Here is a 26,652-nt window from a genome sequence, read left to right as displayed (position 1 = left end):
GCCTTGCACCTTCCAGCGTGGTTGTCAGCGATTGTTTGATGAATTTGTTGCCCCAGTGCGGTGATTTTCACAGAGAGGCGCTGGGTGGCTGGAGCAGAATAGCAGGAGCCGGACATCTTGGGTGAGGCCAGATTGTGTTCCCCCTCCCAAGTGGTTATTGATATGAGAAGGCATCTTGGCCCACACACCTGACTCCTAGAGTGGTGCAGTAATCTAAAAGTAAAGCCTCCTGCCATGCCTCCATGGTCCTGGGCTGTTCAGTAGTGCAAACACTACAATATTCAGGTCTCTGGGCCTAGTGTAAAGTTATCTGCCTCGAGTTAGGACCAGATACCCCGTGGAAGAGCCCCAAGACTAGGGTTCGGATGTGGTGAAACTTTAACGTTGGAGATGTGTAACCTGGATTTGCCTGAGCAGAATGCCTTCGTTCAATCCAAAATATTTTTTGAGAATGAGAGCATTTGTGTACAGCCCGCATCTCCCCTTTCATCTCTGCTAGCTGCGAAATATATTTTATAAAGTATAACTATCTTTGTCACATGAGTGTTCTATGGGTGCAGAACATGCATATTTTGCTGGTAGGAGTAGAAGATATGCCAGTTCGTTGGCCAGAATTTCACGCCAAAAAGATCCCTACAAACATTTCTTCACCCAAGATAATATAATCGATGATTTCAGTGGTTTATATTTACAAATTAATTATATCAGTAGTAAAATCCATTTTGTACAAGTAACAGCACAAGCCCCAAACTATGAATGAAGCATTGGGTTATCTTAAAATAATCCAGTTACTGGCGTACAACAGATTGGACGCAGATAAATAAAAGTGGATTTTAAGGAAAAACTGCGCTGGTAGTAAAAGAGAAGAATAAAACAGACCTAAGAAAGATAAAAACGTTTAAATTCATTTTAATATCACAGGAACAAGACTGTGGTTGGTGATCCCTTGGTTAATTCGTGGTTGGAAGGGAATTGACATAAATGTTAAGCTAAAAGTTCAACAGGAGGCAACAGCCTTTAATAAAGTAAGAGGAAACTGTTTCCATGCAGTGTTTTCAATTTCTTGACTAAATTCTGAATGTGAAAATTGAGCATGAAGGTAAAAGATGATGTATTCCCTGAGGTGGGCTTATGTTTTCCTTGAAGAGACATATGGATTGTGGTAGTATCTGATGATGTACCCCTGTAATCCAGCCATGAGCTGAGGAATAGGACTGTAGGTAGCGATTGCCGCTTTGTCGGAGGCTCCCCCGGTCCCCCGAAAAGGGCAGGGAAAAGAGGGTTCAAAGTGCTCCAGCAGTAAGAATCAACTTGAAGACTGTCACCTCTGATTATGGCGGTCTCCGCCGTACTGCGCGGAATGACAAGAAATCCAGCTCCATGGTTAACTGAGCGAAGAGCAGCTGTCTTGTGCATCTCAGCTGCGCTGCATAACCTAAGGCTGGTCACTGAAACTGCCTGTGATCTGGTCCAGTGAGCTTAAGTAGGACCTGGAAGCATAGATTATTAGTGAGGCCTGGCAGAGTGAGATGCTCGGAAGGCAAGTTGCTGCAATAGACTGTGTCTAATATCTCAGCATGGAAAGGGAGCACACATTAACAGAAACATTACAGATGCTAAAATTCACTGATAATCTTAGAAAATAACTAAGTACACTTGGGATGCTGATATGCACTCTCAAACAGCTTCCAGTGATGAATAGTGTTTGATGCCCTACCTTCCCAGTGATGTAGTTACTTAGGCTCAAAAACGCACTTGTATTTTGATATAGTTTTGTTTCCTTTTTTATCGCTCAAACAGTCCCTGTTGGTCAAGTACTGACAAAAGCAGCATATCATCTACCCCCTTCCTAACTTGCTGCCTGCCAGACTGCCACCCTATTTACCCAATGTAAATTGGCTCCCAAAGGGGTCCACTACCTACCTGAAACAGTTTAGAGATCCCCTTTTGGCACACACTGAAGCTGCTGATACTATAATAAATGTCTGATCGATGCTGAACTCAATGCCAGGATCCTTGAATAGAAAAAGGTCTGCTGAAGAATTCTTCCCTGGGCAAGAGAATTACATCACCCTACCCTGAGGCTAGAATGTGGGTCATGGTCAAATAAGCAAACACATACTAACAGGCTCCTGCCATCTTTCCTGTTCTGCTGTTCTTGTCAATCGAAAACCTCCTTGTCGACAAATGATGTTGAAGAGGTCATCAAGGATTTAGACATCTTCCAGACGTGCTTCACCATAAAACCCATCCTCGACTGCCTTGTCGGTGTCCTTTCCACCCACTGAACCAACCGTCAGCATTACCCCCTTCAACGCAGTTCGCAGTTACTGTATATTGATGGTTAGCGCCACCAGCGGCCATCCCATCAAAAGCCTAATAGATGTCAGGTAATTGTTGATATGTAGATCAGTGGCGTTCTTCAGCAACCTAGAGATCAAAGTCCTCTGGCATAGGTCTCTACAGACTTGACCGGACCTAACCTGTTGCAAACCAGGTCACTTTTCGAAAAATATGTACCCACCTCCTGCACAACTTCTAGATATGAGGAAGAAACATGAGACTGACTTCATCACATCTTACAGCTGGGTTTATTGCTGCAAGGGCAAACCCTGAAAGGTTTTTTAACCCTTTCGCTGCGGCGGATATTCCGCCGCAGCGCTAACGGGGCGGGGCGGCCGCATGCTGATGACAGAACTGCTCCGTCACCAGCCGCGGTTGAGCTGTGCTGGTGACGGAGCGGTTCCGTCATGACCCGCCCCGCTCAATACAACGGCCGCGGAGGCGCGAAATCAGCGCCACGGAGGCGCGGCGGCCGGGCCATGACGGAACCGCTCCGTCATCAGCACAGCCAAACCGTAGATAATGATGGAGCGGTTCCGTCATCAGCAGGGGAGGGGTTAAGCTTGTAAGTGAAGTAGAGAGCTGTGATGAGGAGATGTATAATACATCTCCACTACCCTGTTGAAGTGCTGTTTATCATGCACATTTCCAGAGGACTGTGTTTCTTTCTGCAATCCTAGGAGTCAATGGTTTATTTTACTACTGATCTTCCTGTATCTCCACATCAAAGAGGACAAATTATTATATATTCTTGAGGCCATCACTAAATCAACACCTACCATGATCTCAACACCTTCTCCTTGACCACTGTCTTTCCCGAATAGTGCTTTCAACCTCAAGTGAAGAAACTAGTGAGGAGGAGTGATACGTTCCTCTAGCTGAGGAAGATGAAGGAGTAGGCGAGAATACCGATGACCTATGGCATGATGGTAGTGCACCAAATGCGTTGCAGAAGACATTCATGGACTGGTGGAAAAAGGTCATCCGAATTTTTTAATCTCCCCAGGGCATTTAATAAAAAGTAGATTTTTAAAATGATGATTTCAGAGAGCAGCCACACAAACCCCCATGATCCTGTATGATAAGGAAGCGAGATATGTATGAAAGCCTCAGCAACTTTGCTGACTGCTATTCTTTGTTTGGAAAAGAAATAGAGTACCATATAACGACCTGGCATGCCTGATAGACTGGTCTAAATTGGATTCCACAAATTCTTCTGCAGCACAAAACCGATCAGGTAACTCTTTAAATCCATGCTCAGCTCCAGCATACCATGAGGGAAGGAGAATTTATACTTTTAGTAACTAAGTGAGCTCCATGTTGGGTACATCTATACATTTAAAAAAAAAATTATTTATTTTTTACAGAGTTTTATATAGCGCAAACTTGACCCGAATCAAGTATCAGAGCGCTTTACATAGCGCAACATTACATGAGATTCATTCACTTTTGTTAGGCACAGGGAGATTAAGTGATTTCCCCAGAATCACAGGATGTTCAGCGTCCGCCCTAGCCGTTAGGCCTACTCCTCTCCCCATAAATGCAGCTAATGGTTTGTCAGTGCTAGGAATGTACTGCAGATGTGGAATGACCTAGTGTAATTCCTAACAGGATCCTAAAAAGTATGAGTTTCGTAGCCTAACCTATAATCTGTGAGAAGATTGCTTCATCATAGATATTGATGATGCAAACAGTGTCTCCTTCTGGCAGTAGGCAAGCACAGTGATCCTAAGAAAACAGGGCTGGCTAAAGAACGCTTCTTTACTTTGACAGTGAGGCATTTGGCAGATGTGGATAAGGCATTGCAAGGGATTAACATAAACGTTACCGGTTGTTCATTTTAATATCGAGACCCATGCACAATTTGTGACATCAAAGGGATATCATTACAATCCTCCAGAGGAGGTTTATCATACTGTGGCCACCAACAACAGGAATAGCTAACTGTAGGAACTTTATTGTCTTCAAATGGGCTTGTCCTGTCACGAGTAAATGTCATGTGACACCTGGAAAGACCCCAGCTTTTGTGCCCCTAGTGAGGCCGGTCCCAAACCCAATAGGAGGAAAGCTACCCCCAGAACCAGTTTTGTGTGAGACCACAGAGTTGGGCGGGGGTGCTCATTACCCTGGCCACACCAGGGATGGGCACACAAACTCTTCACTAGGGGCCAAGGCTCTCCCCATCTTGGACTTTGAAAGTGAGGGGGCACTGTGGGATTGTTCGTAGTAGGGAAAATAGGAGCTGTGGAAACAGTGTGTGGTGTTAACCCCAGGGAACGTTTACCCCTTTGGTTAGGTAGTTTCCAAGTGTAAGCCCTCAGAACATTTACTGCTCCTGCAGAATATCCGATTGGAAGAGCCATGAAGGACTGAACATGCTCCTGCTTGTACCCAGGCCAAAAAAAGTGGATTACAGGGGTCAGTTGGCTGACCTGTTTGATTACTGGGACAGGCCTTTCCTATGAAGAAACCAGCTTTACTGGTAAGAACTGGTCCACAAATGAACTTTGCTGTTAGTCACTGCCTGACATCCTGAGAGTCTCTTAAGTGCCCTCCCTGAGACCCGGGGACCTTTGAAGTGTATGTATGTGGTTGTTTGGGCACCAGAAGAAAGTTAAGAAACTTTTGAACACTTTCTCCAGAGCTTCAAGGTGATCTGCAGGAAAAAGTATTGGACCCCCAGTTACACAACATCTCAAGGCTCCTAGCACCACCACAAAAAACGTATAAGTCCCATTCTGCATTAAGACTTAGACATTTTACAGTTAAAAATCTCCAGAGCACCAGCGAGACCAACCTGTTTCAAGCATCCAGCCTTCAATTCCATGGTGGCAGCTGCAAGTTCAGCAGAGGCCGGCTTGAGGAAGATTTTTCTTCTCAAAAAGTGTCAAAGTCCATTTCTGCGTGAAACTCTTTGTGCTCGGCCTCAAATTGTGCCTACATCACACTCTACTGCTCCCATAGACTATCATTTGTGTTTTGCACCTTTTGGTGCCTTTTTCACTTGGGTCTTTAAAAATTCATAGCTCCAGTTCCGTTAGTGCATTTTTGTTCTTTTGTCTATGTTTAAGTCGTTTACTCTTTTGTTTAAAATTGATTGCAGTTTTATCGTGTTTTGTTTGAGTTTTTATGTGTGTACTGTTTAAATACTTCACACATTGCCTTTTATTTACATCTGAATGTTTTGTGCCATATTACCTGACATTGATCACAACTGTATTTAATTTATTTTGTGAGATATCTAGAAGGTGGTGACCTTATCCTTCGAGATGGACACTTGTCCACCTCAAATAATGATCCGTTTTCCTACAATAGGTATTGCTGAATAGATTATTTGTCCATTAGGTGTTGTAGGTTATATGTAACGTGTTAAATGTGTTGATTAGTTTAATTTTAGCCACCTTTGTTTACCATTGCAGTTTTCTTAATCTCCTTTCACTGTGTTATTGGAAAGGGATCATGCCTGTACTGTAGCAAGTACAATCCCTTCTTCAAAGCATGTCATCGTTGAATGGTGTAGATGACCAGATGAATAGGAGCTCTGTGCAGGAGTCTCATGTTCTTACGTTTTGGTTTCCAGATTCTCAAGCATCAGAGCCCAGGGGTCCGCCTCCCGGCCAAGGGTATACCTCATAAGGTAAGCACCATCAACAAACACTGACTCTACACAGTTTTTGAGATTTCTGATGACTGCCGCATGCACTAATCAACGATGTTTGCACTTAATTTGTGAAAGAAGGGCAGTGTTTTTGGTTTAGTGGTATAAACTACTGGCTTATGGCCTGCAGTTCGGAAATCACAACCACTGTTTGCCTGTGCTCTTTCAGAGGGTTTGATTTCCCTTTTCAATAAAAGAGTTCACGAGGGAGTTATCCATTCTTTTTAAGGTGTGCATGGTGAAAAAGTGGTCTGCTGCACAGTTTTTGTTTGGTAATGGTAAATCGCTGCTCTCACCTCACAGTTTTGACCTGAGAACAAGAAAAGACATTGCCACGCACAGTCATAACATCCAGTTAGATTTCGTTTTATTATGAACTCTGTTCCAAGCCGTGGTCATGTCTTTCACTGATGCCCTTGCTTGAACTGTCTCTTTCGTGCCTAGGCTGAGGCAGAGCATTTTTTCTTATACCGTGTACTTACCTGTATATGCGGGGCGCACCTGATTAAAGGTTTCATTAATACCGGTCATTTAGGCCCAGGTGTCCTTAAGGTTACACAAAGCATGATGTTGTATTGCCAAAGCACTACTTTAAATGGGGGGTAAGCAGCTATTATGATGTTGCTTATGGTTACGGATTCATTCTCCTACTAACACACAAGTTCTGGACTATGGTAATGCTCTACCAGCTTATTAACTGCAGCGACTGCTGCGCATTCAGACAGCGGCCTCCAAGCTGGCCCTGAACCAGCCCAGATCTTCATCTTCTCCACGGGCTCTTGCAAGGCGTAACTGGTTTCCCGCTCCTGAGGGAATCCTCTTCAAAGCTTTGGGGGTGAGGAGACCTGTATTTCTGAACAAAAAATCATATGCACTACCCATCAGGAACCCTGCGCTCCTCCAAGGCTGACTTATTTGTTTTTCCAAATTCAAGAAATTTAAGACTGGGGTAGGGAGGGGGGCGGGGGGGGGGGGGGGGGTTAGGCATTTTTTTCCTGAGTTGCACAACTCCGTAACAGCTTGCCACCCTCTTGGAGTAAATGCCTGGGCTTGAGGTTATTCAGGAAAGCTCTGAAGAGTGGACTCTTTTCTGTTTAGTATTTCTACTCTGGATGCATTGGAATACACCGTGTTCATTCATACATTGAATCACTCTCGTGTAAGTCAATGAGGGCATCAGTTATATTGTTATGATGTCTTTAAGAGCACTAAACGGTTGCCCAGAAAGGGCTTCATGGCGCGAAAGCATTCCCGCACAATAGAAATAGTTCCTCATAAATCACTGATACAAGGTGATTTGTAGCACCTTTCTGTTTTACTCGTCTATGGATGTCCATTATACTCTGTAAGAGTGTCAGAATTTGGGCACTTGCCAAAGTACCCTTATGGATTTTTTCAATAGTACAAGGATCACAAAGTCTTATGTGATAAGTTACACCTAGTTGGAAAAGACTGATTTCACATAGTTAATTGTATGGACGTCAGTCGGTCTTGCAACACAGTTTAGCATGCAGGGTACAAAAGGCCTCATAAACTTAGCGGGAGCTCAGGTTCAAAGCTTTCATCAAGTGCACAAAAGTGACAGAAGTGATGATGCCTTAGATGAAACTGGGATGGGCCTATCTTCTCTTGGTGCGGCTTCACCCATGCCCTTGGCATGGAAGTCCGAAAAAGTCTCTGTTAGTGGATTTTGTTTCACCTTGTTTTGATGTGTAGCCTTTTAATCTGCTGTCTTTAAATTAAAGTAAATACATGATACATTGTTAGGTAACTTGAATGCACACATTTGCCTCTGTTTTGAGGCTTCCATTTAGGATTAGCACATTCCTATGGCCTAATATATCCTTTTTGTGTGTGATTATGTTCGCCTGTTGAGCTGAGTTCAGCCGGTTCATTGGTCCTTCGAAACATCTGATTTGCTAGTGAAGATCCATATATGCTTGTTTCCAGTCCTGGGAAGACATGGCTTGGCAGCTCAGGCTGGACTGTTCCCATGAAGCACAGGGTCAGACTGATTTGCATATGGCCATGTCTGAACTGGGGTGGCGGAGTGAGCTAAAGAATGATGGATTAAATCCAATGTTCAACACTCCGTCCATCATCCCCTTTGGTTTTGCTTTGTTTGCCCTAAGTTGGCAGGGTATGTCCGTGGGCCCCTTGCTCACTTTGCCACTTGATTCAAGCTAGCCTGGCTGATTAGTCCCAGGATGCTTGTTTCCGGCCCAGGGAAGACCTGGCTTGGCAGTTTGGGCTGGGCTGTTCCCATGAGGCACACGGTCAGACTGATTTGCATATGGCCATGTCTGAACAGGGGTGGCGGAGTGAGCAAAACTATGAGGATGGATTAAACCCAGATCAGTTGACTGGATGTGAGTGCTTGCAGTTTTCAACACTCCATCCATCATCCAGTTTGGTTTTGCTTTGTTCGCCCTAAGTTGGCACGGTATGCACAGACGTGGGTCCCTTGCTCGCTTTGCCACTGGATTCAAGCTAGCCTGCTGTTGATGGCTGATTAGCAAGAAACCGGTCTCAGGATGCTTGTTTCCGGTCCAGGGAAGACATGACTTGGCAGTTATGGCTGGACTGTTCCTATGAGGCACAGGGTCAGACTGATTTGCATATGGCCATGTCTGAACTGGGGTGGCGGAGTGATCTAAAGAATGATGATGGATTAAACCCAGATCAGTTGACTGGGGTGAGTGCTTGCATTGTTCAACACTCTGTCCATCATCCCCTTTGGTTTTGCTTTGTTTGCCCTAGGTTGGCAGGGTATGTACGTGAGTCCCTTGCTCACTTTGCCACTTGATTCAAGCTAGCCTGGCTGATTAGTCCCAGGATGCTTGTTTCCGGCCCAGGGAAGACCTGGCTTGGCAGTTCGGGCTGGACTGTTCCCATGAGGCACACGGTCAGACTGATTTGCATATGGCCATGTCTGAACTGGGGTGGCAGAGTGAGCAAAATTATGAGGATGGATTAAACCCAGATCAGTTGACTGGATGTGAGTGCTTGCAGTTTTCAACACTCCATCCATCATCCAGTTTGGTTTTGCTTTGTTAGCCCTAAGTTGGCACGGTATGCACAGACGTGGGTCCCTTGCTCGCTTTGCCACTGGATTCAAGCTAGCCTGCTGTTGACAGCTGATTAGCAAGAAACCGGTCTCAGGATGCTTGTTTCCGGTCCAGGGAAGACATGACTTGGCAGTTCGGGCTGGACTGTTCCTATGAGGTACAGGGTCAGACTGATTTGCTTATGGCCATGTCTGAACTGGGGTGGCAGAGTGGGCTAAAGAATGATGATGGATTAAACCCAGATCAGTTGACTGGGGGTGAGTGCTTGTAATGTTTTACACTCCGTCCATCATCCCCTTTGGTTTTGATCCATAAAAAAAGAATGAAAATAATTTCATTGGATGCTTTTTGACATGAATAACTTAACTTTGCAAATTTACTCTATATTTTTAAATAACATGACAGGGCAGACGTAGGAGGGAGTCCACCATGTTCTCAAGAAGGGTAGCATACTTATGGGACAAGTAATCCTCTTCCAGCAAAGGCCCTGAAAAGATGGGAAGAGGAATTGGGTGGATTATTTATTTATTGTGTTTTTATTTTTTGATCGATGTGTGCTAGATTGAGTGAAGTGGCACAGTTCTTCACCGAGTATAATCATAAGTACCAAAAAATAAAAGGGAGACAGATAAGTCCAGAACGTTATTCCGGCCGCTGATCATCCTAGATGCCCTACTTCATTCGCAGACTTCGTGATACAAACAGTACTACATGTATGTTTAATAATTAATAAAGTGACAGATGCCATGGGCACTTCATGTCTAAGGTAATTTTACACTTTTTAGTGATGTAACCAAATGGTATAAAATTAATTTGCCTAATATTTGCAGACGTTATTGCGGTGTGAAAGCGAACATGAAGATACCTAAAAAATGACCGCTTATGGTGGCGAAGAGGCTTTGCATTTACAGGATTGAATACTCTGTGCTCCTCTGAATAATTCAGTATTGGTCTCCTCTGAATAATTCATTGTTGCTTAGCATGTTAGGCTTCACATGTATAAAAAACACTGCCTGACTACATCCTCATGATTGCTGGAAATCTCTGTGTACCTCGATGAGTAGTTGTGCATGCTATCTGACCTCGTTAATAAATTGTGGCAACAGACTTTTATGTCTTCTAATACCTCCAGCTTGTCGTTTTGAATATGACAACTATATTGTACATTTGCCTCTGAAAAAACATTTACTTATTGCAGCGATTTGCCTTTTATTAAGCAAGGGCTTTTGATGTGCTTGAGTTCAGGGCACGTGTTGTTGACATGTTAGGACGTTTGAAACAGTGCACTTTGAGTAGTAGTTCTCTTCCTCAGTGATGACCACTTCAGGAAGCAGTGGAAGATGCAGCTCGTGAATAGCCCAGGGTACCTTGAGAATTGGCCACTGATTGGGAGCAGGCAGAGTACTCTTGTCTCTTGCATTGTACGTGATGCGGAATAGTAAAAGGTAGATTGCACTCATTATGTTTGACCAGTGGGGTTCTCCTATGGCCAAACTCGACAGCAGTTACTCATCCCCAAACATGCACCACCTTGCTGATGGTTGATTGGGAATGGGTTGACAGGCACTTTGTATAGGACAGAACAGGAAGAGGAATTTGTACCTGTGTGGTTATTGGTTTTCTTATGATTGCGCCTCATTGAATGCCTTGGCCATCCTTTAACAAAACAGGTCATTGCTTATTGGTCTATCCGTTAGGCTGTTTATAAAGGGCAGCATTCATCACGAGGTTTTCTTAGTGCTATTGACGGTTGTTGAACAGTCAAGAATCAACAGTGCATTTTAACTTCATTTGTCGAACAGTCAAGTTAAGATTCAGTTTTTAAATGCTGTTTTTAAAAAGACTTTTATAACTAATAGCACATTTGGAAGCAGAGCATTGCAAAGTTTCATACTTTTGCAAGTTAGATCTCTCCCTCTTCTACTATGTCTGAAGTTAGGCACAGACAAGACAATATCATCAGAATATATTGCACGTTTTGCAATATAAATCTTCTGGATGCACTTGCCGTGCATTATCCTGCTATCTCATGGTTGGGTCTCGAACTTTGCTCTTTATTTTCCTCTTGGGCGTCATCGATTGCCAATTGCTGGCATGTCCCTCCTCTCATGAGCCCAGACTTGCGTCTCAGAAGTCCCTTTACATGTTCGCCACCTTCAGAGTCTTTATTCTGCTCTTAGGTCAAGAGCATCGATTGGAGCACAGAATCGTCAAGTAAAAATTGAAAAGTGATCGATAGACTAGCGAGCAGAGAACTGGAATACTGGGAAAAACAGTTGCAATGAAAGAACAGTTGATGGACGACAGAGACCCACTGGAAATCAATGAAAGAAGTATGTGTGACTCGTGGGGAAGCTGGCAACCAGGGTGCTGGAACCATGAACTCAAGTGTCGGGCGCATTCGTCATAATACAGACACAGCACAAGTAGCAAGTATCTTCAAGGACCTCTGTCTGTCCAGTGATGATGAAGAAAAGAAAAAAAACCTGAAAACCAAGGTGACACAAGGGTACTGTTACAACGTCAAAGATTGTGCTATAATAACCAAGAAGAAAGAAGTACTAAAAGGCATAGAGAGCTGGTCAACACAAGAAACTTCCAGAGGAAACACCTCAGAAACACGGCAGTCCTTAGCCAAAGCCTTTGGAGTCGAGCCAGAAGAAACCCTCGAAAGACGTCCCTTGGATAGGGGTTCCATGCAGAAAAGCGACTGAGAAAGGAAGAGGGAGAAGGAGCTGAAGTTGGACACTCTGAATTGGAAAAATAGAAGGGACCCACTGTCTGTGGCGACTACCCAAGGACGAAAGGAAAAAGTGATGCCTCAGAGTTCAAATGGGGGCGAGCCTCCAAAAGAAGTGATTTTTGAGGAATCCCTAGTAGGGTTTAGAATCCACTTACATTTTGTGAAAGACGGGCTATGAAGAGGAGCAAGTTTCTACCACCGACAACACCCAATCCCCACAAGTAAGGGCAGGTAGTCTTCTACCAAGGGGAGGAGATGTATGAACAAGTACTTTTCCAGGACCCCCAGAGTACAGAGGGAGATTGGCAAGGTCTTGATGTACATTAATCAGAGAGGAGCGTTGACTCCTCCCGTATGAGGCTTTCACGCCCCAACTGCTTTTCCATGTACAACTCCCCCATCAAAGGAAGCTGCTGATAAATATGGGGTGGAACCAGAGGAGGAACACTCACAAGCATGTTTTCTTCTTGAAACAGTTTTTTGCCGTTGCAAAAGAAGACTCAGTAAATCCCTGTGCACCCTAGTATTTTAGATCAGGGTAGGGAGGCTTTTATGGGGCCAGCCTATTGTAATTCAGTGACGCCAAGGGTTGAGAAAAAAATATAAACACTTCTGAAAAAAGCCTGTATACGAAAGGCAATCCGTGGCAGACTCAATCATGGTGACCAACGCTAGGAAAAGAGCTAATGCCATAGTGTAAGTGGGCCCTTCACCAGAGAAGGGAAGCAAGAGAGCGGGGATGGTGGCATGCAAAGAAGAGAGCACCTTCCACCCAATGGAGAGTAGCCAACTCCAGTGTTCTCCATAGATATGGACATCACCCATGCAAATAAACTGAGCAATTGATGCAACACCTCCTTGAATACTACAGACAGAGGGAAACCACATTATCCAGGAGGGCAAGGCTAGCTCCTACACCTACCACTAGTCAGCGCTGGACGCCGCAGACCCGGCAAGCAGACCTCTGTGGAAGACCCTTGGAAGACATGTCTAGCTGTGACCACAATATCAAGTAATTCCTCTGGTTCGTTGTGATATAGGTGCACTATCAGTTTAAGATACTTCCCTTTGGGGTAAAGTCTGCACCCAAGGTGTTTACAAAAATTGTGGCTGTGGTGGTAGCACACTTGAGAAGGTAGGGGATGCATGTATACAACCACCTAGATCAGTGGTCTTTATACTTTTTAATGTCCACCCCCCCCCCCCCCCCCCCCAACACTTTGGTGGGGGGAAAAAATCATTGGGGCCCCCTCAGAATTATTCACAACAATTCTATTAAATTGGCAGTATTTAAATATGCCTAGATTATTTAAACATTTCAGTGGAGTTCTTATACCGTTTTAAAAATTCAATTAAATACATGATTGTCAAACATATCATTCTGGTCAGGCAGGCCTTACTGACATGTAAAAGTATCCACAGTGTGGATATTAGAAATGTGGGTGGGGGTTTTGCAGAATATTTGGCGTCTATTCTCTTTTGACACTTACTCCCACCTAGGATATAAATGATTAAAGATGTTACTGATGGCCCATTACAGAGCGGTTTACTGCTGCTCCCTTAAAACAAAGCAATGTTATCCACATAATGCTTCTTTTGGCCAGAGCCTGGCACCTTACCTGGGATCACTTGAGGCCCCCCTATGGGGGCCCGCCCTCAGTTTGAAGACCACTGACCTAGACGATTGGCTGGTAATGGTAACACAATTCAAACAATACCAGAAAAGCTTAAAACGGTCTTGAATACCCTATGCGGTCTGGCGTTTTCAGTTAAATTAGAAAAGTTCTCCCCAATACTGGAGAAAGAAAAGGCATTTCTAGGAGCAAGACTCAATTTCAGGGACATCATAGATTTCCCACAAACAAAAGGTTCCTACCATTAACAAAGCAAACTTGAGTTTACCAGAAAGGGCAATCTTGGACAGCAAGGACTATTAGAAACTGATGGACATGAGGGCACAGTGGCGGTTGGTGACATACAAAAATGGTAGGGCACTATACGGACATACATTAAAAGAAAATTCAATCTTTTCCTGGAGCAATACTTGTTATGTATAGTGCAGAGAAACTGCAGAAGAGCAGCCTCACCCCACACGAGAGAATGCTCACCCCTGCTTATTCACTGCAGTCATTCCACCCCTGGGGTATTATGTACGGTGAGGCCATTCAAGGCAAAAACGAAGGCATGTACAAACAGAAACAAGGTGATAGGGACACACAAACAGACACACGTACACAGAACACGCATATAGAGGCAACCCCAAAAGCACATTGGCTAAACCCATAATTTGTGCTAGTGGAGGAAATCCAATTTCACAATTAGTGTCCAAGTCTTCTTTGAACCGGTGAAGCCTTTGACTAAAAATGTGTTAGGAGCACAGATGTTCAAGCACAGTTGATGTTGCTGCGACTCCGCTAAGGCAAGAAGGGGTGAGAAGGATATTTCATTCAAAAGGAGATCAACTTTTATATTTTAAGAAGCAGCTGACTAAAAAAAACGCCTATCACACTTACATTAAAACCATGAAAATGTCGCACAAGCAATACAAAAACTTGGCAGGCTGTGGACAATCTCAGAAGTCTAAGTACAGAGGGAGAGACTTGTCGGCCATCTAGGACGCAGCAGGAGGCAGGAGCCAGGTGATTGTACAAATGTAAAAATAAATAGGTTTTAAAGAGTGCACGGTCTGACTGGGCGCACTTTAAAATCATTTGCTTTCCAATTCCAGAAATCGTGAAACATTGTAGGAGGTCAAGAGGAGGCACAGCACGTCAGCACACCATGTGGCAGCAGAGACCGTCTTACTTAAAACATTTAAGAGAAGAATTTGGGATCCAACTAATGTGCCAAAAGGTGAAACGTCACATCACATCCTCTGTCCTAATAGCCCCTTTATATGTAAAATACTGCGCACCTGGCGAGAGATGTTCACAGAAAAGCCAGGTCGGGTCATTCAGACTCCACCACCCGGAACTCTTACCTTTTGGTATTGCATCAACGCATTAAACTGGTAACTACAGCGCAATAATGGTCTAAGCTCGCTGCCATGCACATCTTCTTTCCTTTCTGTACACCTATCCAATCACTGTGTGGCTTGATAATAAAGCTAGACTGTGATTGGTTATGTTCTTTAATTATCCAACCTCCACAGCGCACCCAGCACAGTACCGCTAACCTCACTACAACCAATCCTGAGTTTGCTCTCATGGAGCTTCAAATAGAAAAAGCCTAAGAGCAATGTCCGGATTGGTGTGAGCAGGGGAGATCCCCCAGACGCCCTAAAAAAGAGTGGGTTTGAGAAGTCCAAGGTGTGCATGTGTAGTTGGTCAAAGTCGGAACCCTGTCCAACCCGACATGCGCACCTGACGTAGCTGGATGCCACGCCTTTTGACAATCATCAGGATTGCCCCCCGTTCCCACCCCTGACAAAACGAACAGCAGCAGGCGAGCCCAGTCCTTGAAAGAGTTCCGAGTCCAGACTTGGGGATTTTTAAAATGATATGCTCCTGACTGGCTACACTCAATATGGGGTGCACGCCCTTATGCCCTTGAGGAGAAACCGCTGATGTGAGGGCCTCATGCGCTCACTAATCCCACATGCAAGACTCCAAATAGATATGGTATCAATGGTGTCAGGCAACAGGAAGTTGGAGGCTCTGGTAGTTGTTAATGTAAAGAAGGAAATTTAATGGTGGAACATGAGCAATATTGAAGCAGGCAGCCCATTCATTTGAAATAACTCCTTCAGAGACCATTACCATAGATGCTGCTCATATGGCTTGAGAAGAACACATGGGAAACCTGACCTTCAGGGGTCTGTGGAACCCATAGGAAACACAGTACATACATTTGTTGGATTGTTTTCCTGGCACTAAAAGCTTTTCAGGCACATGAAGACAGTTTAAATCTAGACCAACAACACAACCACAATGTTTTACTTCAACAAGCAAGGGGGACAAGTTCACATATTCTGCCAAATTAACCCTGAGCATTTGTAAATGGGTCATCCAGATCAACATAATCCTTGTAACTATACACCTGCCACATATACAAAATGTGTAGGTAGGCAGACTAATCAGACAAGCGAGCGTCTTGCACAAATGGGAAATAAAACCAGAAATATTGGGACGGGGTTTTCAAGAAGGGGACACATCAGAATGACTTTTTTGCAACCTCAGAAAATGCACAGTGCCAAACCTTTGTCTCCCTGGACCCCACCCCACCTGTCACTGTGGAATGCCCTAGTGATAGAGTGGTCTGGAAAATTTGCATATGCTTTTCTCCCACTGCCTCTGATATCACCTAGTGACCTAAATGCAAGCAGTCTCCCATGACGCTAATCTTAATAACACTGCAATAGGCAATGCAAACATGATTTTCAGAAGTGACGGAGATTTCTCCGGTGCAAATAATAGGGTCTCCAGCCTTACAGGACCTACAGTCAATGCAAAAGGGTCAGGTCTGTCACCCAAAATCAGCCAGCCTCATCCTGGGAGCCTGACTCCTAAAGACGTAAGAATTCGGCCATCGAGAACGCTCTCCGAGATGACCATGAATGTGCGGAGGGAAGCCAGAGACCTACTACAAGAAGATGCTATGCTCCAAAATGTAAGAGAAATATCCACTGGTACAACAAGGAAGGCCTCATTGAACGCAGAGCATATAACCCTATGTCTAGATGTACATCTCAAGTACACATCGCTTAAGGTCCATCTGTCAGCCATAGTGGCATGCACAAGGGGTACAAGGGTAGCCGTTTTTTCAACACACCAGTTAGTAAGAGATTCCTAGAAGTTAAAAGATAACACCTCCAAGATCAGCACCCTTGCCCATATACATTCTAAACTTGGTGCTGACACTCAATGAAGGAATCCTTTGCCAGTGCCTAAAGAAGGACTAAAAGCTATTACACTAAAACAGTGTTCTTAATCGCAATCTCATCACTATCAAGGCTCAGCGAGCTCAAGCGCTTCCGACACAGGAACCTAAATTGGAAATCCAGAAAGACTGAGTGATCATGCAAACAAACCTGCAGTTCCATGCCAAGTTTCTCTCACTTCAGTGTTAACCAAACCATACAACTGCTAGGATTCTTACAACAGCCAAAGGCTCATGCTTAAAAAACTTGACACTTGATGGACGTTTGTAGGGCAGTTATGTACAACCAGGAAAGAACTTAACAAATCAGGAAAGAAAGCCAGTTCTTTGTTTCCTTTGGACCAGCAAGGAAGGACTCACAAAGGAAACCATTGCACCATGGATAATATGGGCAATCCAGAAATTAAACACAAAAGCAGGGCTACAGCTAGTAGAGAAACCTAGAGCCCAATCCAAGAAGGAAAAGAGTTAATCACTCATATTTTTGGGCAAACTTTTCCTTTAACAACATGTATACGGCAGCTACTTAGTTGTCTATAAGCATCTTCACAAAACACTATTATTAGGACATTCAAGGAAACCGACTCAAGTGGGACAAAAAGTATTAAAGCACCAGTTTGTGAGCACAAACTCATTTCAACCCAGCTTCCATAGAGATAAGGAAACTGCTACAAAATTAATGCACACCACGTGAATCCAGAAAAGTGAAATGGTTACTTTGCTCGGGTAGCTTTGCAGCTTGAAGCAATTTCTGGATTCACATGCAACAGTCCCTGGAAATAAAGTGCCTGACACACAAACTTCGGAAGATCTACTTTTGCACGCTGAAAGCCCCAAACGGCATAGACAAAATGTTGCCAAATAGGACACAAGAATCTGAATATTGCGACCATACACAGAGGCTTCCGGGGGAGCACGTCTGATGACATGAGGGGAGGGAAATGCCACCAAATGGTGGTCAACGAAGCCGGAGAGAAAATAAAAGCGGAGGAAAATTCTAGACCCAGCCACTAGATAGCCAAATAATGAACTCTGTGGTAATCAAGAATCTCTTTAAGCTAGAAAATTACTCCTATGGGTAATATCCGTGTCAACATAGATTGTAATGCTGTAATGTTTTTCCAGAAAAGTTGCTTTAGAGCTATGAAAAACCTGATTCCTGATGGGTAAAGATTTAAGCGTAATCTTACTTATTAGTAACCAAATAATTGATCTGTGAGAGATCAAATCGGGTGCGCATAGTGAAGTTTTAAATATACTGCAGCTTGCTTGGCAGTGCTAGATACATTTGTTAAAATCTATTCAGGATTGAAAAATGCATTAAGCACCATGTTTATATTACCAAAGTAGATTACTGAGAGGATCTTTCTAAGACTTCTAAAATAAAGAAGATTTGGAAACTGCCACCACTTGCTTGAGCATTGATAATTTGGAGTGCACTAGGAGACCTAAATTTCATACGGATTCAGTGGGTTATGGATCTCTTATTGTTAGGCCAAAGTGAATTGAACCTTCAAAGCCACAATATGAAAAAATATCATTTCATTTTGACCACGTAATAATGAAGGGTACCTCAACCTTGATCCTGTCAGATCAGAACCACCAGTAATTCAATCTAATGTGTAAACTTTATTTGAGGGTGTGTTCACCAATTAATTTGGAATAAATGCCTCCCTGTCCCCAAATGCATTTTAGCCTAGGCTCCCGTATTGTTCTCAACCCATACATTAAAATCACCTATTTAAAGCAGTTCCTTTGACTTGGTGGCCATGTGGACTAAAGGATAATACAACATTGAAATGTTGGGAGCTCCATTGAACACAATGAAGTGCTCCACGCTTCTAAAGCCTTGTAAAAGCCCGGAGCTCCAACATTACAATGTTTTTCATCCACAGCTGTTGCTGTGAACAAAGGTCTCTTGGATTTAATCTTCTTGGGCTCCCTGAGACCTTTGTTTTATTTGTTAGAACATTCTGACCTCTAGTGTCGGAATGTTCTAATAGCCTGTAGCCCGCCGTAACTGAGCTATACCGGATATGGAAGGCCCGTTCCCTAGTTAAAGGCCCTCGCCTTTGGTTCGGGCTTTAAACTCTGAAGCGGACCTTTAATGGCGTGTATAGCCCGGCAGGCTATAAGGCTGTAAATGAGGAGAACAGATAAGTGGTAGATAGTAAGTTCTCATGAGATAGAAGTATAACTTGCCAAGCAACTTCACACATACATGCATACACTGTCTTTATTCCCCGCATCTCATTCACTTTCCTTCTCATTGCTCCCGTTGGATCTGCCCTTCATGTTGTCAGTGCTAACTCACCAGTGAGAGGCTTGGATTAACAGATGTGAGTGGTCTAATAAAATCAGTGGTTGTTGGTTGCCTGCAGATGATCATCATTTCGAGTCTCTACATGCATGTCAATATGGCTGGCATACTTAAACTTTTCCTCTCTTAGTCTGGCATAATTATATCCAGTGATGTTGCCCCCGCCTGCATGCCCTTTCGATCCTACAGGTGCTCTTTTAATTAACAGAAGTGACAGCAAGGCATTTTAATTAACCCCAGAACCTTTTATCTATAGCCACAAACAGTTCGGATAATCCTTTGATGAATGTTTTTAATGCCATTTGATCACGTGGAGGAAGACATTGACTTTGTGTCGGTCTTCAGGAGCTTATGATATCTAAGATCTGGAGCCTTCATTCCGGTGGATTTGTATTTTTGCCTTGGTAATGCATTTACGATGCACTCGGCCTTTGAACACTGTAGTTAAAATATGATTCTTTATTATATTTTCCCAAAAATAATCACTCACTTTACTGAACCTGCTTGAGTTTTTGTGGAAATGACTTTGAGGCAGATGAGACTATTGGTAAGTCATCTTGTAGCTGGTGAAATTGACATTTCGAAAGCATGCGTCCATGCTAACACTCCAGCAAGCTGAGCATCTAAAGTGGACAGTTCAAGCAGTACATTGAGCTTCTGTGGTTGTGCTGTACTCCTTCTTGTAGGCGCCATGAGTTGGCAAACGTTTGTACAGTTTCTGTTTGCTCGAGGCAAACAAATGAAATGTGAGTAGTAATGTGAAGGGTGTCCTGTCCTAATGTTTCTTGGGATGTGTGGGGTGTTGGTGAGTGACAGGAGAATGGGATGATCCCGCCGTCTCACACGTACTCCAAATACACACACAATGTCCATACTCCAACACTCTCTCCACTCGCTGGGTTGTCCAGGTCCACCTCGAGTCAGTCTTGTGGTCCTCATGCGTGCTACTTTTTTTCTTTGTTCATGTTACTTCTTGGATCTACCCTCCAAAAGCGCACCCCAACACCTCTGTCAAATCAGTATGCAACAGGCTTCCATTTTTATTGTTACCAAAAATCAAATAATTGCTGGTATAGATATATTTTATAGGCCTATTCATATGTTCCATGTTAGAATGTACAGTACATAAGCTCTCACAGCCAAATAGCATGGTACAAGCGCCCAATGGAATTAAATTAACTTTACTTCATACGTGTTCACTGGTTGGTGCTAAAAATGTGCGTGCTAGGGCGGAAAAGGGCGTACCATCATTCGGTCTTCGTTTTGGCGAAAAGGAATTGGCAATATTGGATGTCAGCGTGCATGTTTTTTTCTGACCCCTGCCACAGTCTATCTTTTCTGCATCAAACCAATACAATAGGCTCACAAATGAGCATCTCCATGGGTCAACCAATGTTTCTCTGCTTAGTGAAGCGCAGCTAATCTTGCTAAAGCCATACTTCAAATCCAAAACTCTGTGAATAGTGGAAAGAACGAGAACAAATGACTACCCAGAATATGCCCACTGGCCACAAAGGCAGGGAGTGAAAATACGCATGTTAGTTTCATAGAGCAAGCTAGGACATGAAGTTGTGAGGTGAACACTTGTGACCAAATTCAAATGAATCCTGAAAGGAGGCTTAGACAATCGCATATACATGCATCACCCCCAACTAGGACTGCTAATGATGGGTATGACCAGAGATTGGCTCTTGTGACAGTGGGGATGTTTCCAGTCCAGTTTGGCATTCCGTGATAATGCTGTACCTACTTTTTTTTTGTAAAATTTTTATTTTGTAGTATGCAAGGTGAAACGGAAAGGGGGGAAGGGTATAGAGCAAGAGGAGCAAAGGAGAAGGAAAGAAGAACAGGCGACATGCCGCCACAAACCCCACACAGGGGGAGCAATGATTGGGAAGAAGAAACGTCCGCAAAACAAGGCCAGCTGAACTCCAAAGTCCACACCATGACGCCAGGGACCGGGCAAGCAACAGAGGCACGGGCAGGAGGCCCACCCATCATAGCGTCCATATGAAGCCAGGCGTACCAACATTAGAGGTAGTGTCCCTGGAGAGGGGGAGCAGCTCCAGCCCTAAGCAAGATGTAATGTTCATCCCAAGAGTAAAGTAAGTCGCAAAAAAGGAGAACGTCCCCAACTACCCTCCCACCCTCATCCCACCCCAACATTCACCTCCCCCCAGTGGTGGCGACACCAAACACACAAGCCATCACAGTCACTCCCACAATCAGATCTGGAATAGATGAAGGGATCGCAGTGCTGACGGACACACTGCCGAAGGAAGGCCCCGGGACAGAAATCGTACAAGTGGGCCCCAGTTGTGCATAAAGTTCTTAAAGTTACCCAGAAAAATGTCAGAGAGACGTTCCATGCTCAACAAGCGCCACAAACGGGCGTGCCACAAGGAGACAGCAGGGGCAGACGGAGCCTTCCAGGCGGCTGCCAAGGTCATCTTAGCCGCACCCAAACACAACCACATGATACGCTTATCCGCCCTAGTTTGATGCTCGAGCAGAGGGTCCCTAAGGCCTAAAAGGACAAAAGCCATGGAGTCTGGGATTGGGTAACCCAAGATACCCCTCATGTGCGAGAGAATCTCGGCCCAGAATGGCTTGATGGAGGGGCAGTCCCACCAGATATGGCTAAAGTCACCTAACATTCCACAGCCCCTCCAGCACCTATCTGAAGTAGTCGGAAATATGCGTCGCAATTTAGAGGGATACAGGTACCAATCAAAGATGAGTTTCATATGGGCCTCCCTGAGATCAGTGGAGTGGTTATGCGCCGACACGTCCCGCCACAAGCCCCGCCACTCACAAGCTGAGATGTCCCTTCCCAACGTAGTCTCCCAATGGTCCTGGTACCGCGGTCTCGGAGATATAGTAGTGTCCAACAGTAGCTTATATATGAAAGAGATCGCCCCCTTCATGGTGGAGGTGCGAAGAAGGAAAGATTCGAAAGTCGTCAAGGGCCTGGTGGCGGCATCCACCACTGAGGGCGACGTCGCCCAGTGGAGGAGCTGGAGGTGTCTAAATCGCTCCGTTGGCAGCACCCCGTAATCCCTCATACAGTTGTGGAAAGTGAGGGGCTCAGTACCATGAAACAAATGGGTGAGAGCTCTACAGCCGCCCTCCCTCCAAGCCTCAAAAGGACCCTCCGTCAAGGCCGGGGGGAAGGCCGGGTTAAAATGAATCGGGGTGAACGGGGACGGAAATGTGGTCCAGCGGTCATCGCCACTCACCACGTCCCACACCTTCAATACCGTGCTCGTGGGGGTGCTAATATATGCGTTCCTGGGCCGGTCCATCTTAGGCTTCCACGCCAGATCCCATATGGAGCGGCCCGCCACACTCCGATCCATATGGAGCCAATGCTTTTCCGAGCGTTGTTGGGACCACTCCACCAGAACTCTCAGTTGAGCAGCTTTGTAGTACAATTGCATGTCCGGGAAACCCACCCCCCCATCTAAGCGTGGGCGCCGAAGAACCGCAAACGGAAGCCGAGCCCGGCCACCCTGCCACACATATTTCAGCATCACGGTCTTCAATCGGCGGAAATAGTCCAGCCCCACCGGAATCGGCAAAGCCTGAAAGAGGTACAAGAGCTTTGGAAGAAGAACCATTTTGAGGGCGTGAATCCTGCCAAGCCAGGAGATGAATTTGGGCTTCCACCGATCCAGTTCAGCCCGGATGGAGGACAATATCGGCGGAAAATTAGCCTGAAACAAGGCCCCCACGGTGGAAGTCAGTCGCACCCCCAAATAAAGCAGGGACGTGGACGCCCAAGCAAGCGTAGTAAGCATCCGGGTCTGTTGCACGTCTCCTGGGGACAGGGTCAGATTCAAGATATAGGACTTATCAAAGTTAACCTTAAAGCCTGCCACAGCCTCGTAGGCGGAGAGGACTGAGAGGACATGGGGTAGGGACTGAGCAGGGTCGCGAATGGACAGGAGGACGTCGTCGGCAAAGAGCGAGATCTTATGTTGTTCACCTGTAAAGGGAAGCCCCAAGATCCGCTCATTTTCCCGTACCGCCAATGCCAAGGGTTCGATGCTGAGGGCGAAAAGGAGGGGCGAGAGGGGACATCCCTGGCGCGTCCCCCTGGAATGGCTAAAACTCTCGGATCTGTGGCCGTTGATCAAAACCCGGGAGGTAGGACCTCGGTAATTGGCCTCGATCATGCGAATGAAACCGGGCGAGAATCCGAAGGCCTCCAGCGTCCGGTGCAGGAACCCCCAATCCACGCGATCGAAGGCCTTCTCCGCATCCAGCCCTACCAGCACCGCAGGTATGCGGAATCGTTCCGCCTTTTCTATGAGATGTACCACGCGGCGCAGATTGTCATGAGTCTGCCGACCTTTGATGAACCCAGATTGGTCAGGATGGATCAAGGCCGGCATGAGGTCCTGCAGTCTGCCCGCCAAGATGGAGGAATACAGTTTAGCGTCCAGGTTGAGGAGCGCTATCGGGCGATAGGACGTACAGGAGGAAGGGTCCTTCCCCGGTTTGGGGATTATGGTGATCAGCGCTTCGGCCATGGAGTCCGTAGTCCTACCGTCGGTCGCCATAGCATTGAAGAGGGAGACCAAGTAGTCACAAATCTCCGAGGCGAACGTCTTATAAAAGAGGGCCGTGTAGCCGTCAGGCCCAGGCGCCTTATGCAGCTTCAGGGCCTTGATAGCGTCCAGGACTTCCTCCCGAGTGATGGGGGAGGACAACAAATCGTTCCATTCATTGGAAACCTTCGGGAGAGGGAGCCCCTCCAAGAATCTGGATTGAGCTTCCGGGTCGAGAGCATCACTCGAGTAGAGTGCTGTGTAGAAGCGCCCAAAGATGGCCGCCTTGTCCGCATCCTTATGCTGAACCAAGCCCGTGTGATCACGCACCCCTCCAATGTATTCCCGCTCGCGCTTGTCACGGAGTTGCCGGGCAAGATGGCGCCCAATCTTGTTGCCCTGGGAGTAAGAGGTACGCCGCAGGCGCAGAAGAGTGAACTCCGCCCTGTTATTATAATGGGCCCTCAGCTTCCCGCGCACCGCCGTCAGGGGCCGTAAAGTCACCCTGGAGGGGTTCGCTTTGTGGGCCTGCTCCAGAGTGGCAAGTTCCGATTCAAGAGCCTCCCTCTCCTCGCGTCGCAATTTGTTCAGGCGCGCATTGAGTGCGAGGCAAGTGCCCCTTAAGGAGGCCTTGCACGCATCCCAGGTGTTATACACCGAGGTGTCCGAAGGGGGATTGAGAAGAAAGAAATCGCCGATTGCCTTACGTAAGGCCTTACAGGACAGGTCATCCCTCGCCAGGGCTGCTGGGAAGTACCATTTGCGCCAACCGTCCCCCCCAGGGGCCCAGTGTAGTCCCAGAACCACCAGGCTATGGTCGGATAAGGAAAGTGGAAAGATATTAGATAGTTGCACATCACCCCGGAGAGCTTGGCCCACCAAGACATAATCAATGCGAGAGTACGAGCGGTGAACATTAGAGAAAAAAGTGTAGTCCCTAGCCTGTGCATGGACAAAGCGCCAACCATCCACCAATCCCATATCACCCAACTGACGCTTAGTTTCCTCCGAAAAGACTCCAGTGACCGCCCTTCGTGCTCCAGATGCGTCCAGGTCACTGTCCCACACCATATTAAAGTCACCCAGCAAGATCAAGTGTCCCTCCACAAAACTCCCCACCTTATCAAGCAAGCCCTGCAAGAAGCCATTTTGACCCGTATTCGGGGCATACATTACAACAAAGGTACAGAGGCGGCCATGTAACCCCCCCTTCACCATCAGCCAGCGACCCTCCTTGTCAACATTCATTCCTAGGGGCTGAAAATGCAGGGAAGCTCGGAATAGAAGGGCCACTCCCCTATGCTTCGTGGCCGCAGACGCCCTGTAGATAAGAGGAAACTGTCTGTGGCGGAGCCGCAGTTCATCTTTCCTAGCCAGATGGGTCTCCTGAAGGGCAACCACGTCTAAGTGGTGGTCCACAATATACTTCCACAACTTCTGCCTCTTCTGCGGGGAGTTGAGGCCCTTCACATTCCATGTACCTATGCTAATAGTCATAACGGGAAACTAGAGAGCCTCGCCATGCATACGTCCGAACAGCCACACAGCCCAGTCAGAACCTCGCGGTCAAAGGCCCAAAGAGGCACCAGGGCCCAAGGACCCCTCAAACAGAGCATTTCAAGAAGCGCGGGAATAAACAAGGTTGCAATCACATACACCACACCACTAACACACCAGGTCGCCACCACCACCCCCCCAAGCCCCAGCCCCAACCAAAACTGTACTGCCACCACAAGCGCTTGCCAAGCACCCATTGGCCCACCCCCCCCAAACAACCCAAAAACCAAAAAAACAGAGCACAAGGCCCGCAACCTGAAGATTACAGACAGCAGTTCCAATGGGCCACAGGTCACACGGTCCGCATCAGACTGGTATCGGGACGGGGGCACCAGATCAGGGGCCCCCAGGGCCAAGGCCCGGGGTGTCTTCTCCAAAAGTACCATAGTACCCCAGGGCCGTCGAAGTAGAGGCGCTCCGGCGCCCAACCTTGAAGGAAATCAGGGGTCAAGCCGCTCCAGAGGAGTGCTGAGAGTCTGCAAGAGTGGCCGAGGCCACCGACGCCACTGCTGATCCTCTCTCCTGCAGGCGAGCGGAGTGGTCCGGTCGCAGCCGCTCCGGGGAGGCCCCAACTCTGTGCCATGACGAGGAGCGATGGCGGCGCCGCGAAGGCGAGGATCGTGCTGCCTGTGAGGGAGGCTCTTCCTCCAGTCCCAACAGCTCCCTCGCGGACTTAAAGGAGCGGATTTGCACCAGCCGGTTCTGCCACCGGAAGATGATTCGGAAAGGGTGACCCCAAGAGTAAGAGATGCCCTGTTCCCTCAGATAGGCAGTCACCGGCCGGAACTCCCGCCGTTTCTGAAGGGTAGACGCCGCCAAGTCCTGGAACAACTGCGGCCGATGGTCTCGAAAGGTCAAGGAGGAGAGGGCCCTGGCATTCCGGAGGATGCGTTCCTTGATCTGAAAGTCATGAACACAAGCCAGGATATCTGGCGGAGGGCCCCCTCGCCTGGGCAGGCCCACTCGATGCACCCTGTCCAGTTTAATCTCTAGAACGTCCTCCTCATCAAGCACCTGGAGGAAGAGGGCCTGCACGTAGCCCCGCAAATCACCAGCCTCACCGTCCCAGGGGACCGCTCTGATCCGGATGTTGTTTCTCCTGGAGCGGTTTTCCAGGTCCTCGGCGTAGGCTTGCAAATTCAAGTTCTGGTCCGTAAGGCGAAGAACATCTTGCTGTAGCTGGTGGACGTCATTCGCCATACTTAGGTCATGGTCTTCCAGTACGGCCACTCGCTCACCAATGCCGTCCACATCCCTCCGGACTTCACGGAGGTCCGAAGCTAGTTGGGCCCGCAGGTCGGAGATGTCCTCCTTGATCGAGGCAAAGAGCTCCGTCATGAAGGCCTTAGTGGCCGGCGCCTCCTCATCCGATTGTCTCGCCGAGCCACTCGCCCCTGGGGAGTTGGGCGGTTGCGATGCCTTGGAGGCCCCCTCCTTCACTGTCCTTCCTTTGCGGGGCAAGGTCGACATGGCGGCGGGGGAGCGGCACAAGGCCGTCCGAGCTGCAGGGAAGAGCACCCGCACACAGCAAT

General features: G+C 46.6%; 1 protein-coding gene across 3 annotated transcripts in view; it reads left to right on the top strand.

Annotated features, from left to right (window-relative positions):
• The window catches only part of TSNARE1 (t-SNARE domain containing 1), a 1,291,163-nt gene that overhangs the window by 189,001 nt on the left and 1,075,510 nt on the right, over positions 1-26,652 (top strand). For all 3 annotated transcript variants that reach the window (XM_086966282.1, XM_086966284.1, XM_086966281.1), the window contains exon 3: positions 5,924-5,980. The gene's annotated coding sequence lies outside the window, so the exon portion shown is untranslated. The remainder of the gene's footprint in view (positions 1-5,923; positions 5,981-26,652) is intronic.

Source organism: Lissotriton vulgaris, chromosome 4_1 (genome assembly GCF_964263255.1).
Source record: "Lissotriton vulgaris chromosome 4_1, aLisVul1.2, whole genome shotgun sequence".
Classification (NCBI taxonomy): Eukaryota; Metazoa; Chordata; class Amphibia; order Caudata; family Salamandridae; genus Lissotriton; species Lissotriton vulgaris.
The sequence above is the reverse complement of the archived record's forward strand: the minus strand, read 5'-3'. Positions and strand labels throughout refer to the sequence as shown.